This window comes from Schistocerca serialis, chromosome 5 (assembly GCF_023864345.2).
Source record: "Schistocerca serialis cubense isolate TAMUIC-IGC-003099 chromosome 5, iqSchSeri2.2, whole genome shotgun sequence".
Taxonomy (NCBI): domain Eukaryota; kingdom Metazoa; phylum Arthropoda; class Insecta; order Orthoptera; family Acrididae; genus Schistocerca; species Schistocerca serialis.
Window position 1 is genome coordinate 346,183,735 of NC_064642.1, and position 17,770 is coordinate 346,201,504.

The 17,770-nt window shown below is 41.8% G+C and overlaps 1 protein-coding gene across 2 annotated transcripts in view; it reads left to right on the forward strand.

The window, feature by feature from the left end:
• Positions 1-17,770, forward strand: part of LOC126480950 (WD repeat-containing protein 47) — a 702,106-nt gene that overhangs the window by 101,081 nt on the left and 583,255 nt on the right. For both annotated transcript variants that reach the window (XM_050104374.1, XM_050104375.1), the window contains exon 2: positions 12,632-12,689. The gene's annotated coding sequence lies outside the window, so the exon portion shown is untranslated. The remainder of the gene's footprint in view (positions 1-12,631; positions 12,690-17,770) is intronic.

Sequence of the window (17,770 nt, forward strand, 5' to 3'; positions counted from 1 at the left end):
ATTGTGACGTTGACCTTGAGTTTCCAAAACTGAACTTTTCATCTGTGATTGTTATTTTATGCTTACCGCACTTATTTAGAAATTCTGAGTATGTCGATATGGTATTTGTGCACGGGTTTTGTAGTGAAAACGCTACTACTTGCAGAGAATACTGTAAACGCATTTCCCAACACACAGTTCCAGATTCAAGAGTATTCACTCGAGTTTTCACTGAATTGCATGAGTCTTGTTGAGTTCCCGGCAGTAATATTTCATCTGAACGCGCAAATGAACAAGGTGGGGGGAGATAAAATACGTTATTAAGTAGGTGGAACGTAGTCCTTCAACAAGCACATGCAGAATCTAAATCTAACATTCCCCGGAAGACGGATCGGCAGAAATACGTTTCTTGGACAACTCCTCGGACCTTACCCCTTAAAATTTTTTTCTTGTGGGGAATGGTTGAAAGACGAAATCTACAGAGAAAATGAAACACAAGAGACGAATTTCTCGCGCTGCCCTCATAAAAGAACGCTAAGACACCCCCAGATGTCAAGAGATGTCGGAAGGGCATTTAAGTTGATGGAGGAATTTGTGAAAATTAGTCTTGAACGCAACTATTTGCTTTTGCCTTAACATCTTCTATAAGAATTTGTTGTAGTTACATGCTAACGGCTGTATCTCTGTAGCCAATAAAAACTTAACAAATATTATACGGAATACTGTATTCGAAGTAATGTGTACAACACCGCCTCCTAATATATTTACTGTTCCTCCTGAAATATCATATAATGTCATCTCAAGATGTCCTACTAATTGTATCCAATATTATCAGGAACTCGTTCGATTCTCTTCCCGCCCGGTCTCAATGCAGTTATGCGTAATTCAAGAAAATAACCATCAGTGTTGGTTATTTACTACTACTTCCACGGACTGTAGAGAAACTGCGTGACAGGGACACTAAATACCCACAAACATGTAGCTAATAACTGATAATTACATGGTATTAACACTGGCGTAAACATTCTCTTTATTCTCTTTTATAGTATATTACGAGTAATTTGTATCTGCGTACGCCGTGCGAACGTATTGTTCCGGACGTGTCTGTAAGGAAGACACCAATAACGTTCCTGCGGTGTATTTTGAAAGCTGCACCCTGTATTATCCAGACACAGGAGGGAGTATATAATGAGTGTGGGATGAGGGAGCGGGAAGCTAATTCTGTTGCAGCAGAAATAGTAGCGGGGATTGAGTGGTTAGGGTGTTCGGAAGACGAGGTTCAGTGCGCCGACGTCTGAAGAGCACGGCAGTGCCCCATCTGGCTTGGCATCGCTTCCGTGTGCTCGAAAGCGAGATCGGGCGGTCGTAGGCCGGTAAGTCGGCAGTGCGTTCGCGTAATACCGTACCATAGGCAAGCATACAGATTGTAAGTAAAAGAAAGGAGTTTTACGTCTATCTGTGAAATAGTTATTTTTCGTACTTATTCTTAAAACAGGCAGTACCTCTTAGAGGGATCCCGCTCAATGGTTAAGACAACTACTCCAGAATTCTGATTCCAATCTCACACCTGCTGTCCTGGCTAAGTTTTTCTATTGTTCCCAGAACTACTTCAGTACTAACATTACCCCCCCCCCCCTCCCAATCTTCATCACCACCACGAACTACGGCTACTAATGCCCTAGCTGTTGTGAAACAGCCAACCTTATAAAAACAAAATGTACATATTTTGTAGAACTGGGACGTAATATATTCTAAACTAGCAGCATTGTAGATTCCATTCAAAATATTCCAAGTTCTGGGATGTTTATTTGACTCTTGGTTTCTGCCTTTTAAAAGATCTGAGCTATTAAAATTTCCATATCACTATAAGGCGATCGATATTTTATGCTCCTAAAAAGCACATGAAATAAGAAACTAACATTCGCCTACAAATGGTCATTACGGAACAATCGAATACGTAGTACTTTTGTGCAGTGTGTAAGATGTTTGTGGACCTCAAATTGCCTACCAGCGACACACTTTAAAGTAATTTTGCTAAAACGACCAACATTCGTTTGGAGAAAATGTATTCTTTTTTCTTTAACGACCAAATAAAAGCTAATTCAACATGCAAAAAAATAAGAAAATAAAGACACTGGCCTGACTTTGGTCGTTTTGTGCTGAGGAGACCAGGTGAGCGAGTGAATTAGTTTGCTGTAAAGGGGAAAGAATTTAGTAAACCTCATTATTACTGATACCTGTTGTGTCCAGCATTACCGGACAGTTTCATGAGCAAGGAAGACCATAGGCTATCTGAAAACGCGCACACATGTTTTTGTGGGCGGCTTTGACATCGTGTGCGAATATCTGTTATGGAGTGAAATAAATTAATGGAAAAATTAATTTAAATTTTTTCCTTCAATTACTAAAAAGAAAATGCCTCTGAGCACTATGGGACTTAACTTCTGAGGTCATAAGTCCCCTAGAACTTAGAACTACTTAAACCTAACTAACCTAAGGACATCACACACATCTATGCCTGAGGCAAGATTCGAACCTGCGACCGTCGCGGTCGCGCGGTTCCAGACTGTAGCGCCTAGAACCGCTTGGCCACTCTGGCCGGCCCTTCAATTACTGTTTCAGAGTTTACTTAATAGATCTCGTATGCTTCAGCACGGAATGTAACCACTAGTGAATATGCGATCGGAGTTAGAAAGTCTTCTGCCTTGTATCTGTCGCATGCACTCGTTAATTTCTTCCTGTAATATGAATTGTGTCTTACTCCTTAACATTTTCGGGCGTCGTTTGTGCTCCACCTTTCCTTCGTTTGACAAGAGGAGGGAGGAAGGAATATTAATGCTTAACGGTCTTCCGTGGGCGAGGTTGTTAGAAGTGGCGTAAAAGGATGTGTAAGGAAACAGTCGACGTCCTTGTGAAGCAAACCATGGATAGCCTAAATGTGTATGGCCAGTCAGGTACCATCCTTCTGTTCAATTACAAGGAACTCTTGAAACAGTAATACCATCTTGCAAGTGATAAATACACTACAGTTCGTGTTTTCGCTGAAACGACGCTGACGACATAACTATAAATGCTAATTTTAAAATCTCACATTAGTTGTACGGTCGCAGGTTCGAATCCTGCCTCGGGCATGGATGTGAGTGATATCCTTAGGTTAGTTAGGTTTAAGTTATTCTAAGTTCTAGGGGACTGATGACCTCAGAAGTCCCATAGTGCTCGTAGCCATTTGAACCATTGTTTTGGGAGGGAGCAATGTGAGCGAGACTATCATATCCTCACTCGTTGCTGATTGGTCGTGGTCTGCCTTAATGTGGTTTATAAACCGGTTTCTACACTTGTTTATAAAAATGCGCAGCCAGTTCTGTATGTCCATCTCGTAATCACAAACACTTACGATGCATACATAACACTGCACGAAGTTCATACCATCCCAACAGTTGGTGGACACTACTTGACTCTCTTAGGATAACTGGTGTTTCTTGGTGATAGGAGGAGAATCTGACGAAGGAATTAAAATACTTTACTGATTCGCGAATGGATTAATTCCAACATTACCAGACCTCCCGCAGGCAGGAAAATACCAAGGAAGGCGAACTTAAAACCGCATGTTAATGGAACCTTCCGTTGCTACTTTATATAACAATTTCGTATTTAAGGATGAAAAGTAGATAAATTGCGTTATGGTCCGCAAATATTTGTTTAGTGCTAATCGGTTTCCGATTTATGAAGCCGTCAACAGGTAACAAATGGCTAGCGTCCATGAAAGACACTAGTGTGCGTCAAACCAAACCCAGAAAACTTGAAATTCTTCAACTGCGCAAAATCGATGGTCATGACATTGTGTACGAAGTGTCAGATAAAGTGGTCATCACTCATATTACGTATCAAATATGTCGTAATACTTACTGGCTTTTACTTTCTGTAGTGTAGTACAACTACAACTGCATACAGAAAGAAGTTGACAGTGGATAAATTACAATGTAAATAGTGGCCGCTGAATGAAGTACCCGTTTCCGTACAAAAAATCACATAGACTCTAAGCCAATACTACTTACATGTTGACAGAATTGTTGTTGTTTCTTGAACTACGAAGATACAGGCATAGAGACCGCTATGTCCATTGTAATTTATTCATAGACGGTTGCATGACGCTATAGTACGTGAAAGTCTCTTAACAGTTGAGGTTTGGTTTGTTGCTCGCTGTCTTTTGTGGGTGCCAGGCAATTGTTTCTTAGTAAAAAACCAATTTTAATAAGAAAATGCGAAGTATTGGCTATTCACTCTTGAGGATAGAGGATACTTAAAAATGGTGGAAAATGGAAATTTTTTATGACTATTAAATTCTACAGTCTTTCCTGATTGCATTGATATATACATTATAGGGTTTCAAATGAAAAATGACCTGTATACCAAATTTGAAAGTTAAGGTCATGTATGCCGCCATGCCCCCTTAATTTCTGTTACAGAAACCATTATTATTTCGAAAAGAACTGTGAACTTCCTGTTTCCAGCGATTATACGTATGATACATTGTATATGTTGGTAACAGTGCAGGTTTCTGGTGTCTGTAAATGATTATCTTTGCTAGTGTTTATTTTTGTTTCACTAAAGTTGTTTGTTTACGTGTTAATGAGTGTTTGTTGTCCAAGTGCTACATATGTTTGTAGAAGGACGTATCCTTTAGTGTGCAATAAATACGAACTATGCCACGTATCAAGAAATTCAATAAAAGGAAATTCAGTGGTAACCAGTTCACAAACAAATCAAGCCACACTGTTGAAAGTAACCTATATATCAGTTCTTCAGGGAAGAAACGCCCACATGACACGCCTACTGGCGATTCAAATTTTTGTGTTAACGATGACACAGTTTGTAGCGGATTTGTTGTTGTTGATGTGGACATCTATCTTCTTTGATAAAGGAATGGGCGAAATGTAAACAATATGATGGTGTAGGCTGTCTAGAAATAACTGAACAACAAAGTAGCAGGAAGGGTTCAGCGTCAAAATTAATTGTTTTGTGTAGATCCTGCAAAAAACGTACCTCGAAAATGACTTCGAACATTGTGCATAATTCGTATTATGTTCATTTGAAGTTAGTATATGCAATGGGTGCAATAGGAAAAGGAAAAAAGGCAGCTCAAACGTTTTGTGGTTTGGTAGACCTTCCTCCTCCTCCTCCCAGTAGGTTCAGCATAAAAATACTTTTAGGTGCCGTGACGGTTGTGTCTAAAGCATACATGAAACGTGCAGTAGAATAAACTGTAGCCGGCCGGAGTGGCCGAGCGGTTCTAGGTGCTACAATCTGGAACCGCGCGACCTCTACGGTCGCAGGTTCGAATCCTGCCTCGGGCATGGATGTGTGTGATGTCCTTAGGTTAGTTAGGTTTAAATAGTTCTAAGTTCTAGGGGACTGATGACCTCAGAAGTTTAGTCCCATAGTGCTCAGAGCCATTTGAACCAATGAACTGTAAATATTAGTGGAACCAGTGACTTTGCTGTTGCACTTGATGGGACATGGCAACGTCGAGGACATGGTTCCTTGAATGGTGTTGTAAGTGCTACTTCCCTGGAGAATGGAAAAGTTGTTGATGTTGAGTGCTTATCTAAGTACTGCCAGACCTGCCATGATAACACTGAAGGACATATTGAACATCAGTGTTCTAAGAATTATGATGGTTACGGTGGAGGTATGGAACGTGATGGAGCTCTAAAAATATTTCAGAGGTCGGTGCCCGTTTATAACGTTAGATGTACGAAGTACCTAGGCGATGGGCACTCTAAAGCTTTCAATAAAATTAATGAGTTAAGTGATTATAGTGACACCTTGGTAACAAAACTGGTGTGTTTTGGACATGTGGAAAATAGGTTGGGTGCTAGATTGAGGAAGCTACGAAGAGAAATGAAAGGAAAGTTGCTGTCTGATGGAAAATCTCTGTCTGGCCGAGGCAGATTGACAGACACTGAAATAGACCTCCTTCAGAGTTATTATGGACCGGACATTAGACGAACTGCACCTCTGAATGATGTTACAGCAATGAGAAAAGCTGTATGGGCCACTTACTTTCATAAGTCGTCCACAGATGACCACCCTGTTCACGGACTTTGCCCTAAAGGAGCAGGTTATTGGTGTGGTTGTCAAAAAGCAAAAGAAAGTGGTCAAATATACCACCATAAGCATTCTCTTCCTGAGCCTGTTATGAATGAAATAAAACCAATTTTTAGAGACCTGAGTGACCCTGTTTTGCTTAGTAAATGTCTTCATGGGGCACTCATAACACAAATGAAAGTTTCAACCTTTGCATATGGTAAGGATTATCCAACAATGTTTTTGTAGGACTAAATTCATTAAAAGTTTGTATACTAGATGCAGTCATATGTTTCAATGATGGAGTGATAGGAAGGTTGAAAGTCATGAGAAATTTAGGCATAAAATGTGGCTCTAATATGGAAGATCAATTGCTCGCTTGTGAGAGACAACAGATGCATGAAGCTGTAAGATTCGCTCTTCAAGTTACCAAAGGAGCAAGAAGTGCTAAAAGGAATGCCAAGAGGAAGCTTAAAGATGAAGAAATGCTGCAGGATGAAGACTATGCTTCAGGAATGTTCTGAGGCACAGTTCAATTGGACTCGTATCTTCATTCGCAATTTCCCGCAAGTTGTATTTTTCAGAATTCAGGTGCAAATATTTCCTAAAGTTAATACAGCATTGCTCTAATTTTTTTCTGTAACATGCAATTGTCCATACTTATGTAGTAGACCTAAACTTTATTGTAGAATCAACTAAATTATAGAAAAGTATTTTTATTAGGAAAAAATTATAAAAATTAAAATGTAAGATGTGATATATTTTTGTTCTTGTAATATACATAGTAGGTGAAATTAAATAGGTCTAGTACCTCAGCCATCATGTCATGCATATCTGGTAAACATTTGGTCTCCTTCAAATGTATAACATTGGATTAAATGGTACCTCAATTTGAGGAAGAATTTTGGGGAAAAATGCTTCAATTTCTTTGTAATATGTTAATAGCCTTAAGCAGGTTCAAAAATATTCAAAATACTTCTAATTTGTTTAGAACGTGTGCTGCATTACCTGATATCAACAAAAAATCTGTGAAACATATACATTATAAACAGTGCCTAAAAGAAATCGGTGTTGATTTTTACATAATATTGAGCCGGGAAAGTACCCTGTATCGTTAAATAAATCTGCTTCATTGTGTGCTGTTTTGTTTCCCGATCTTACTTGATTTAATGCAATACTGCTGACAATAGAGATTTTAACGCTTCTGGGAAATTCTTATATTGTCAGTTATGATGTCCGGAGCTCAAACATGCGTTATGTGAGGAAACAATAAAAGCGAAAATAGGTACCTGCTAAGAACTTAGACTTTTGTCTTGAAATTGGCGTAATTCGTTACGGGCGTTGGCAAAGACACGCGCACTGTCTTTGTTGAAAGCAGCGATTTATTTGAATTTAATGCAACATTTCAAATTACTTGTTGAAGAGGTATTGATAAAATCATTGCTAAACGACCCGTAACCAGTGATCTTAATCGTTCCCCTGTTACTGATGCACTTTCCGTGAAGCTTCGAGAATGAGGAGTTGTTATCAGATTCGTCATTCGAAGAAAGTTTTCTTACGTTTCACCATACCGATGCGAGCGATGTACTAGAAACAGAGCACGAGGTTGGAGTGGATGGGGAAAGGAAATGGACCGTATTGTTTTAAAATTAAACACCGCGGTACACGCCTAAAGCGATTTTTAAGGAAATCAGGGAAAACCTTCATGTGGATGTCGCTACAGGGATTTGAAACTCGCTTTCCTGAATTGGAATCCTGCATGTTAACATCGCTCTATAATTGATCACTGGAGGATTATGATACTCCATTCGCTATGTGTTACTTAGTGTCATTAAGCACTACTAACGTTTTGTATAAATCGCGTAGGTCATACGGAAGAAAAACTCAACGCTCATTGAGACGTCGATGACAGCTACCAACGTTGAGTAACGTTTTTAGCGAGATGTTTTCGCATTAATGTAGCGGCGTCGGTACAGGCGAGGTTGACATAGTGAAAGAAAAAAGGGCTAATTAGTACCGTGTAAGAAATGTATTGTGTCGTTAGAATTTTTTATCCATGCACGGTAATGAATACTGAGTGTCTGTTAACACGAGCGTAGCTTCGCTACGTATTCGGTAAAATCACGAGCGTAAAGAGATTTTTCTGTAAGTCGTCAATTAATGCTCTCACGAAACTATATGCCTCGGTCGTTTCTACCCAAGATCTAGTTATCAACGTGGCGAATTGTCTATTGAAGTCCTCTTCAAGCCGAGCGTTGTGTTAGCGCCGGTGGATATGGAATCATAAGAGCATCTGAATCAACCACTGTCACGATAATTAAACAGCAGTTATCTTTGACTGGAAGTCAGTTAAATATTTATTAATAAACCAATACTTAAATACAATAGCATGCCAGACTATGCAGATAAGGATACAGCATATGGTTGCACTGTTTTTTCTTCTATTTCGTTTTTTTCCTACATGCCGTGCCCCAGCTACCCAGACCACCACTCTGGCAGTACCCTGGCTGTCACTTCAGCGGCCTGGACATGGCTCTTAGAACAAATTTCGAGCTGCGACGGTACAAGGAGACGCTTTTCCTGGCTAAATAGCAATGTACAATGAAATTAGAATGGCCCACTCGGTACTCTAGAAAGAAGGACGAATAACAGAGTGACTCCAGACATACTCACTGTTAAAGAAAAAAAAACTTGAACACGCGTACCATCCTCCGGAATGGTAAAGGGGAACATATAGACCTGTTTGTGCCTCAATAACATGTAAGTTCTCGTATCTGCTATGAGAGGTCCAGAAAAACTATATCGAGCTGGAAAGAAAATAAAATATTACGCAACACGATAACGCCTTTACGAACATTGAGGACGACGCCAAGGAACTGGTCTGGTTCTTAAGGCGAATAGTTCTGGCAGTCAGCCTCCGTGACCTCGTGGCTGCGTTGCTCTCTCTTGAAGGTGAGGTCGTGGGTTCGACTCTCACCTCCGACACGGACTTGGGTTTCAAACGAGGCATGACTTTGCGTTTTCTACGTAACTACTGGATCTGTGGTAACAACATGAGAATAAACAGTAGTATATATAACAGTGGGTGGTTTCCGTATTATAGCCTTTCCATCAAACATCTAGGGGTGATAAGATCACTTCATGGGGAACAAATTTCGTTACGGACAAAATGTTCGCTTGCACTTTCCTCGTCGCTAGTCGTCTTTTTATTGAATTCGCCGACCCTGGGACGACGAGGTTTGACCAAACTAGCAGGCTCTACTAACAAGGAGTGCTGCATCTGCGTATACCTTAAGAACGCCACACACCGTTGGGTGGCTTGCGGAGTATCAATGTAGATGTAGATGTAGAACTTGTGGCTGGACGCGATCGACAGCTCGGCCTACCCCCTTTCACATGAAAGAACTATACGTAACACACACTGCATACGCTCACCGCAGAATGCCAACGCCCTGCCACCTCTTACGGGTATAACCAGCAAAAGACGCTTAGCGTCACACCAGCGAACATTTTGTCTCTAACAGAAGTTGTCTCCATGACGTAATCTATCACCCCTACACGTTTGATGCAAAGACTTTGAAACACCACGTATATAATAGTGGTTTGTTTCCACACTAACATTTCAAAGCCAGTACTTTGGTAGGACACACAAACCCATTCCCATGCCAGAGGGTTACAGTAGGTGATTCTAATGGAAATGGGAGGGGGGAGGGGAGAGACCTCTTGATTACATCGTACAGAGGGTTAAAGGAACCTGCCAGCGTAGGTACGAGTCGTTCACGCTGTGCAGCCACTAGTGCTCATAAAGAAACAATTTTAATGAATCGCCTTATGGCTCCTCAGCAACGCGCAGTGTAGAAAGCCTGGTGAGTTAAAGTCTGCAATCGTCTAGGCAAAATGTATTTCGGAAGACCCAATGATTACATAACTATTACATCATGACGTTTTTGACTAAAGACTTCGAGGCAACTCTTATTCCATTTGAAAAAAACAAGTTGATAGCGGTATCTCGGCAACTGGTATAGCTATGACAAAAGACTGTAAGTCGTTTTGTGAAGACTTTCGTACTATTCTGGGCGAAAGCAGAATCATAACATGTCAGCAGCTCCGAAAATATTTGAAGCTTAGAGAACGAGAGACGGTGACACGATGGTTGGGGGAGCAGGTTAAATCCTGCTTAAACACTGCAATGAAAAACCTCAAATACTAGAGAATGGAAATAAGCGCTGATTATGTGGAATAGTTACCAAACGTAAATTAATAAATTATACAATACTTCGTAAGTTCTACCCTTCAACATTTCTTTGTAAAGCTTATACACTGCTCAAAAGAATTACAAGAACGTGACTTTGGGCTTTGCCATACTCCACTGAGCACCAATTGAGGACTGGGTATGTTACCAAATTATACCTTTATCTTTCACAAACTAAGTACACAACAAAACATAATTACATCTTCGATCGTGTACATGACAGTGTCGAAAACAAAATGAACCAAGTCATTCATCCCTTCATCTTGGGTGCTATTCGGTGGACTTGAGAGCTTCGATAACATGTGGGGCCTCCGTGAGCCATTTATCAATTCCTGACACCTGCAGAGGCCACCCTTTGGTATCCGTTCCCGCCCTTGAGAATTCTCGGAGAGCCTGTGATGGAATAGGACGACCCAAACATGTCCGTCAAGCACGTCCCAAGTACGCACCATGGGGTTTAGGTCGGGACTCTCCGCCTACCGTTCCATTACTTCAGTATCCATGCTTCCCAAGACATTCCTACTGATGCGCGCCTTATAGGGACTGGTATTAGAATTCAGGGCCACTACCGTATGCAGCAGCCACCACATGGTCCAATAAGATCTGTTCGATGTACTGCCTGGCGGTAAGACGACCATGGACAACAACAAGACTAGCATGGCTGTGAAGACTGAAGCCTCCCCACAACATCACAGAACCTTGGAAATCTGCCAATTTCCTGACAGCATTTGGCAGGTACCGCTAACCACGAGTCTCCGCACGCGAACAAGGCCATCAGTTTGCGTCAGAGGATATCTGGATTCGTCTGTGAATAACACGTTTCGCATGTGGGCTTTCGGAAGTTGCCACTCGACATGAAAACAGCGGAAATGATGACGAGCTACAAGATACTGCCGTGTCAAGCGAGGTGCTCGAACAGGACGTCTGGGTCGTAAGATCTTTCCTCTGAACCTGTTCATTACAGTAGAGATTGAAAATACCGCTTAAGTTCTAAATTTCTTTATTTTCACATTACCGGTTTCGGACTGTTATAAGCCCATCTTCAGGTGTCGTAGCTACAGCTTATAACAGTCCGGAACCGGTCGTGTGAAAATAAAGAAATTTACAACTTAAGCGGTATTTTCAACCTCTGCTATAGTGCTCAGTTGCAGATGTTCTTCCAACTGGATTGTTTGCTGTTCATTACAGTCTGATCGGACACAGCGACTCCAGTGCCCCTTCTGACACCGTCTTGCAGGGCTCTGGCGGTATCCGTACGACGCCGCCACGCAGAGATGACCAGATATCGGTCTTCACCTGGGGCTGTAATGCGGCGGCAACCTCGTCCAACTACTATTGTGTACTGACTGACCTGTTTCCCTGTAAACTGTCCACAGCCTGTGAATGATCGATACATGGAGAGACATTGGCATCTGTAGCAACACGACCGAAAGTCCATCCTTTTTGGATCAAACAGACCACCCCTGCAACTTGCACAGCATTAAGATTGCCTGTGCTTGGTTGAATTCAACGTCCACAAATGGCAACTGCCATCTGTGCACGTGACTAGAAAATGCCACCTGACACTGTAATGTATGAAACAGTCAATAGCTGGCGAATTATTTCAATTATCGCCTGCACTGTAAGCAAAGATCTCAGACCATGCTATAAGACCACAGGTAGTGCCCGTATCACAATAGACTTATCGGACGTTGGTTCACATGTTCCCGCAAATCTTTTGAATATAATATAATATGTCAACGATTTGTTGTCGAGACGTGTGTGTATTTCGTCAATAGTTGTTCAAAATATAATTTCTAAGAGCATAAGCTTCGTACAAGCTGTTGTTTGTGTACACTCAATTGTTCAAAACCAGATTTGGTTCAAAAAATGGCTCTGAGCACTATGGGACTCAACTGCTGAGGTCATTAGTCCCCTAGAACTTAGAACTAGTTAAACCTAACTAACCTAAGGACATCACAAACATCCATGCCCGAGGCAGGATTCGAACCTACGACCGTAGCGGTCTTGCGGTTCCAGACTGCAGCGCCTTTAACCGCACGGCCACTTCGGCCGGCAAAACCAGATTTCCGTGCCATAATACGTAAGACAGAGTACTTGTATTCTTGAAGGAGCCAGGTCCATATCCTAGTTTGAAAATTTTGGCAATACGTTTGTTGTGATAACTTGAGCGTCTGTCGAGATTCACATTGGAATTTGTTACTAATGAGATTGACACCTGGTGTGTATGTGCGTGTTTTTTTTTCTGTGGGCATTGTTTGCAAGACCACAGTCTCGTGTCTGGCTTTACAGCGTGGCCTTGTTCTGTTGCAGGTCTGTGGGCTGCAGCATTCATGTAGGCGACGTGGGCGTCGCCCTGTCAGCTGCCCTGGTGAGTCAAACAACGTATCCGCATTCTGCCTGTGCATCGACAAAAAGATTCTTACATTTTCCGGAATAATCGCGAATTCACAGAACAAATGGCGTTTCATACATAATGTAAGGTATGCTTCAGACGCAGAATGGAGTTGATTGCATTGCTACGAAGTCGTTTTTCATGCGAATTCCGATGTGAGTAGCTGTCCATTGAAGTTATCGACCATGACAGCGTGAATTATTCGCTCTAAGATGGAATAACTACACTACGTGCGGTCTATGACCGCTTCTCAGAGCTAGTGAAGGTCGACGTAACTTGATTGAATGATAGATTGTGATTGTTAGACTAATTACCTCATGTAATTACGTCGTCAGTCCTAAATTCTCTCTCCAGGCGCAGTCATGGCACATACCCTCCAATGGTTGCGCCGTTTTATTGTGTTCAACACGTGGTTTATTTTAACTGCCTATTGTTTCCGATCAGCTTCTGGGAATATTGGCGACAGCTGTTCGTCGCGACGAACTCGTACCGCCTGCCCATCCCCAATCCTTTGTTGTGGGTACACACAGCGTTTTCAGATAGAGATTTCGAAATTCCGCCATAGAAGGAAAAAAAAAAAAAAATCCTGAGAATGATAGAATCCGGCAACTTTTCTCCAAACATCGCAACACTGCCTATTCCTTTAAAATTTTGTTATCAATGTGGGCAGCTTGAAAAGGTGGAACTGTGTGTTCGGAGCGATAAAATTATCGTACTTATCAAAAAATTATAGTACATAAACTGAATAATAGTCTGACCAGCAAAGTAAAAGGCCTGCTCTAGGAGCGCCACATTCGCTTTCCTATGCTTGTTTCATTGTTCCACGGATATACCATTGACGCACCACCAATATCTCCAACAAAAAGAAAGGTCATCGAATGATTTGACGATAGAGTGACATCTGTTGAATATCCAGAAAACTAAGTATGTGCGGTTTGAACTAAAATATCAGAGATGGCATTAGTAGTAAGACTGGGCCCATAAAATACTTCCCCAGTTTCCCCCTATACCGAAATTTTCTTCCTCAAAAATTCCCTCATATAATGTTTTCCCCTAATATTACGAAAAAAAATCTGAAGTTGCTGGGTACGTAAACTACTTTATCAGTACGTGCACTGCTGTTGTACTAAATGCTACACACGACCGGTGGAGGGTTAATACGTGCTCGGGTTTTCGTGGGCTCCACGCAGTTGTAAGGACTACTGACAGAAAGCACAACAAAAAAAAAATATGACGGCGACAGGAAATGTTTTAGTCAGCAGTCATTCAAATGGTGTTATACCGCCTTGTATCTCTTCCAGTCTTGTGATAACTTTTTTGTCTCGGTTTTTGTAAGATAATCTACAGGGTGTCAACTATTGAACTATATGGGGAAAAAACGTAAATTAGTTAGAAACTACGGCGTGCACACACTTTATTCAACACGTAAACGGCCCTACAGATATTCGGGTTTAAGTCATCACATGTTCTATATGTTTACCATCATTGGCATGATATGGCGCAGACGAATGGTGAAATTCTCTGCATGACCCGCTGAAGTGTCGGTCCATAGATGCTGTCGATGACCTCGTGAATGGCAGTTTTCAGCTCAGAGCCCAAAATGCTCCTCCAGGACATCAAACACTCTCCTGCTTCGATGCGATCGAGCTTCGACTTGCATGAACCACATCTCGTCGAAATCAGGTTGGATAATGGGGGTGAAATCATCTTCTAAAACCTTAACGTACCGTTCGGTAGTCACCGTGCCATCAAGGAATATCGCGCCGATTGTTCCTTGACTGGGCATTGCACGCCACACTGTCACTCGTTGAAGATGAAGAGACTTCTCGATCGCGAAATGCGGATTCTCAGACCCTCAAATGCTCCAGTTTTGCTTATTGATGAACCAATCCAAATGAAAGTGGGCTTCGTCGCTAAAACAAACCACATACCGCGTACTAAAATCCCCATAATGCTCCGCGGCGAACCGTGCAGTTTGAACGTCCTAACAGAAACCGTTCAGGAGTTAAGACGATTGTATTTCATATAGTTCAGTAATTATTGTCCTGTATTTTATATGTCCTAATATTTACTCCAGTAATTTTTCCCTTATACTGGCGCTTTTATCCTCGGAATAACTATCCATCGATAATTCAGTACGCATCCCGTCCATCTCTCCCCTTTGCCGACAGCAACTATTCATAGACGTTTTACCTCGCCTGTTCCCACTAGTACCTCTTCATTTCGTACTTCATCCACCTAATCACTTTTCAGCAAACTTTTGAAGCACCTTATTTTAAATAGTTGTCTCCGCCTGTCGTATCGATACTTCATAATAATCCGTTTGTAATTGTGTGACACACACAGTTTCAGAAACTTCCTTCTCGATGCCACATTAGTATTTTATATCAACAGGCTCGTTTTCTTGAAGACTGCTTGCATCGGCTGCACCAGTATTCTACTCATGTCTTTCTTCCTTCGCCTATCCTCTTTTATCTCATTACATACACTACACAACTCTTTTTCATGACCTCTTCCGCCCTGCCCTACACATTTAGGTGTTCGTGGTTTCCCTAAAACGATTAAAGTGGGAGGGCTCATTTGGAAATACCCGGTTGATATGCTTCTTAATTCTTTATCAATAATGAACTCGTCGTCGGCTTTTACATTAAACACTGCTCTTCCTCCCTTCCTTGTATTGTGCCTTCTCCAATTTTCCGTCCACAAAAATACTATTCTGTTTCTGTTAACTCTTCATCTCTTTCATCTTTGCTATATTTATTCCCCCGAACGTCCTCCTCTTCACTTAGCTGTTATGGGGGTAATTTTAATATGAATAGCTCATCCACTTTTTATTAACTATCTGTCAGTCATTTATCTGTAATGTTACTGTAAGTCCTTTGCAGTCTTAAGCTATATCGTCATTTACTATGTATTTTACTTTTCTCGAGAACTTCTTGCTCATTTAGAAAACTAAAATAACAGTATTTTAAAGTCTTCATTTGTGTGGTCTTACTGCCCGTAGTTGCTTTATAATTATTGAAGATTTTTTAAATCCGTCTTTACAACTGCAAGAAAATACCTATTTTTGGTGATAGAAATACAAATTTTCTAGTACTTGCAAAGATGGATTTACCATTCCTTCAATAACAATACTTTAGTTGCACCGCCCATGAAGCTGTGACTGTAACCCAAAACATATGAGTTCAACTTATTTAACATTTTACCCGGAAATGCCAACGCAGCCGAAACTTCGTAGTACACAAAATACAAATAAAATGAAGCTAAAAATAACAAATGCAGGAAACTAATTTCTTTCAAGGCACGGTTCAGTGCTCCCTCGCACTAGCAAATGGCTTGGCTGTGTGCTACAGTTTGTATAGAACCGGATTTCGTGGCCTTAGCTCCCATGCCCGACCCCCCACGCACTGCCCATAAAATTATATGACCGCAACCCAAAATATATGTCTTTAACGGGTCAGATACTTTACTTGAAAATGGCTACATAGCCGAAACTTCGTAGTACAAAATAAAATGGATATAAAAAACAGGCATTGCAGGAAACTAATTTCTTTAAAGGAATTAAACAACATTGTTTAAATATATAGGTATTAAATTTTGATTACGAGACCCGGTCTGAAACCTACAAACCACAGTTAACCATAAACTGTACTTCTTTGAGCGCTAATAACTTAAGCCGTCGTACGACCTCAAAATAAACGACCACCGCCACCGTAGCAGAGGCTGCTAATTGACGCTAAGTTTGTCTTCATAAACCCACTGGTAGCCAGTCGGAATCCTAGTGAAGAAAAAAATTTTTGATAATAAAGGATTTGAAACCGATTGTGATTACACGCTCATTGTAGCACTATACTGCACAGCTAATCATGAAAACTGCAACATCGGGGAAAATAGCAAATAACGAAATAACACTCTTTGGGCATATACGGCATACTAAGAACAATATACACACATCGAAAAGAGTTTTGCATCACTCCGGTTTCCAGAACTGAAGATAGACGTTGACTGTGGATATTGTATCACAGACACAGTCCCTTTGACTGTTCAGAGATGTCACTAAACCCGCCTTGAAATGTAAACAACCGTGCATGAGCAACGCCTATTACACGGAGGGGTTCGGACAACCCATCAGTTCCAGTCATTCCATCAGGAAGTAGGTACACGGCTCGTGTTGTCTGTAGTTCAACCATGCCTAGACGGTCAATACCGAAGTTAGATTATGTCCGCATTGTTACTTTGTACCAGGAAGGGCTCTCAGCGAGGGAAGTGTCCAGGCGTCTCGGAGTGAACCAAAGCGATGTTGTTCGGACATGGAGATACAAGAGATATAGGAACTGCCCATGACATGCCTCGCTCAGGCCGCCCAAGGGCTACTACAGCAGTGGATGACCGCTACCTATGGATTATGGCTCGGAGGAACCCTGACAACAACGCCGCCATGTTGAATAATGCTTTACTTGCAGCCACAGGACGTCGTGTTACGACTCAAACTGCGCGCAATAGGCTGCATGATGCGCAACTTCACTCCCCACATCCATGGCGAGGTCCATCTTTGCAACCACGACACCATATAGCGCGTTACAGATGGGCACAACAGCATGCCGAATGGACCGCTCAGGATTGGCACCACGTTCATCTTCACCGATGAGTGTCGCATATGCCTTCAACCAGACAATCGTCGGAGACGTGTTTGGGGGCAGCCCGGTCAGGCTGAACGCTTTAGACACAGTGTCCAGCGAGTGCAGCAAGGTGGAGGTTCCCTGGTGTTTTGGAGTGGTATTAGGCGGGGGCGACGTACGCCGCTGGTGGTCATGGAAGGCGCCGTAACGGCTGTACGATACGTGAATGCCATCCTCCGACCGATGGTGCAACCATATTGGCGAGGCATTCGTCTTCATGGAAGAAAATTCGCTCCCCCATCGTGCACATCTTGTGAATGACTTCCTTCAGGATAACGACATCGCTCGACTAGAGCGGCCAGCATGTTCTCCACACATGAACCCTATCGAACATGCCTGGGGCAGACTGAAAAGGGCTGTTTATGGACGACGTGACCC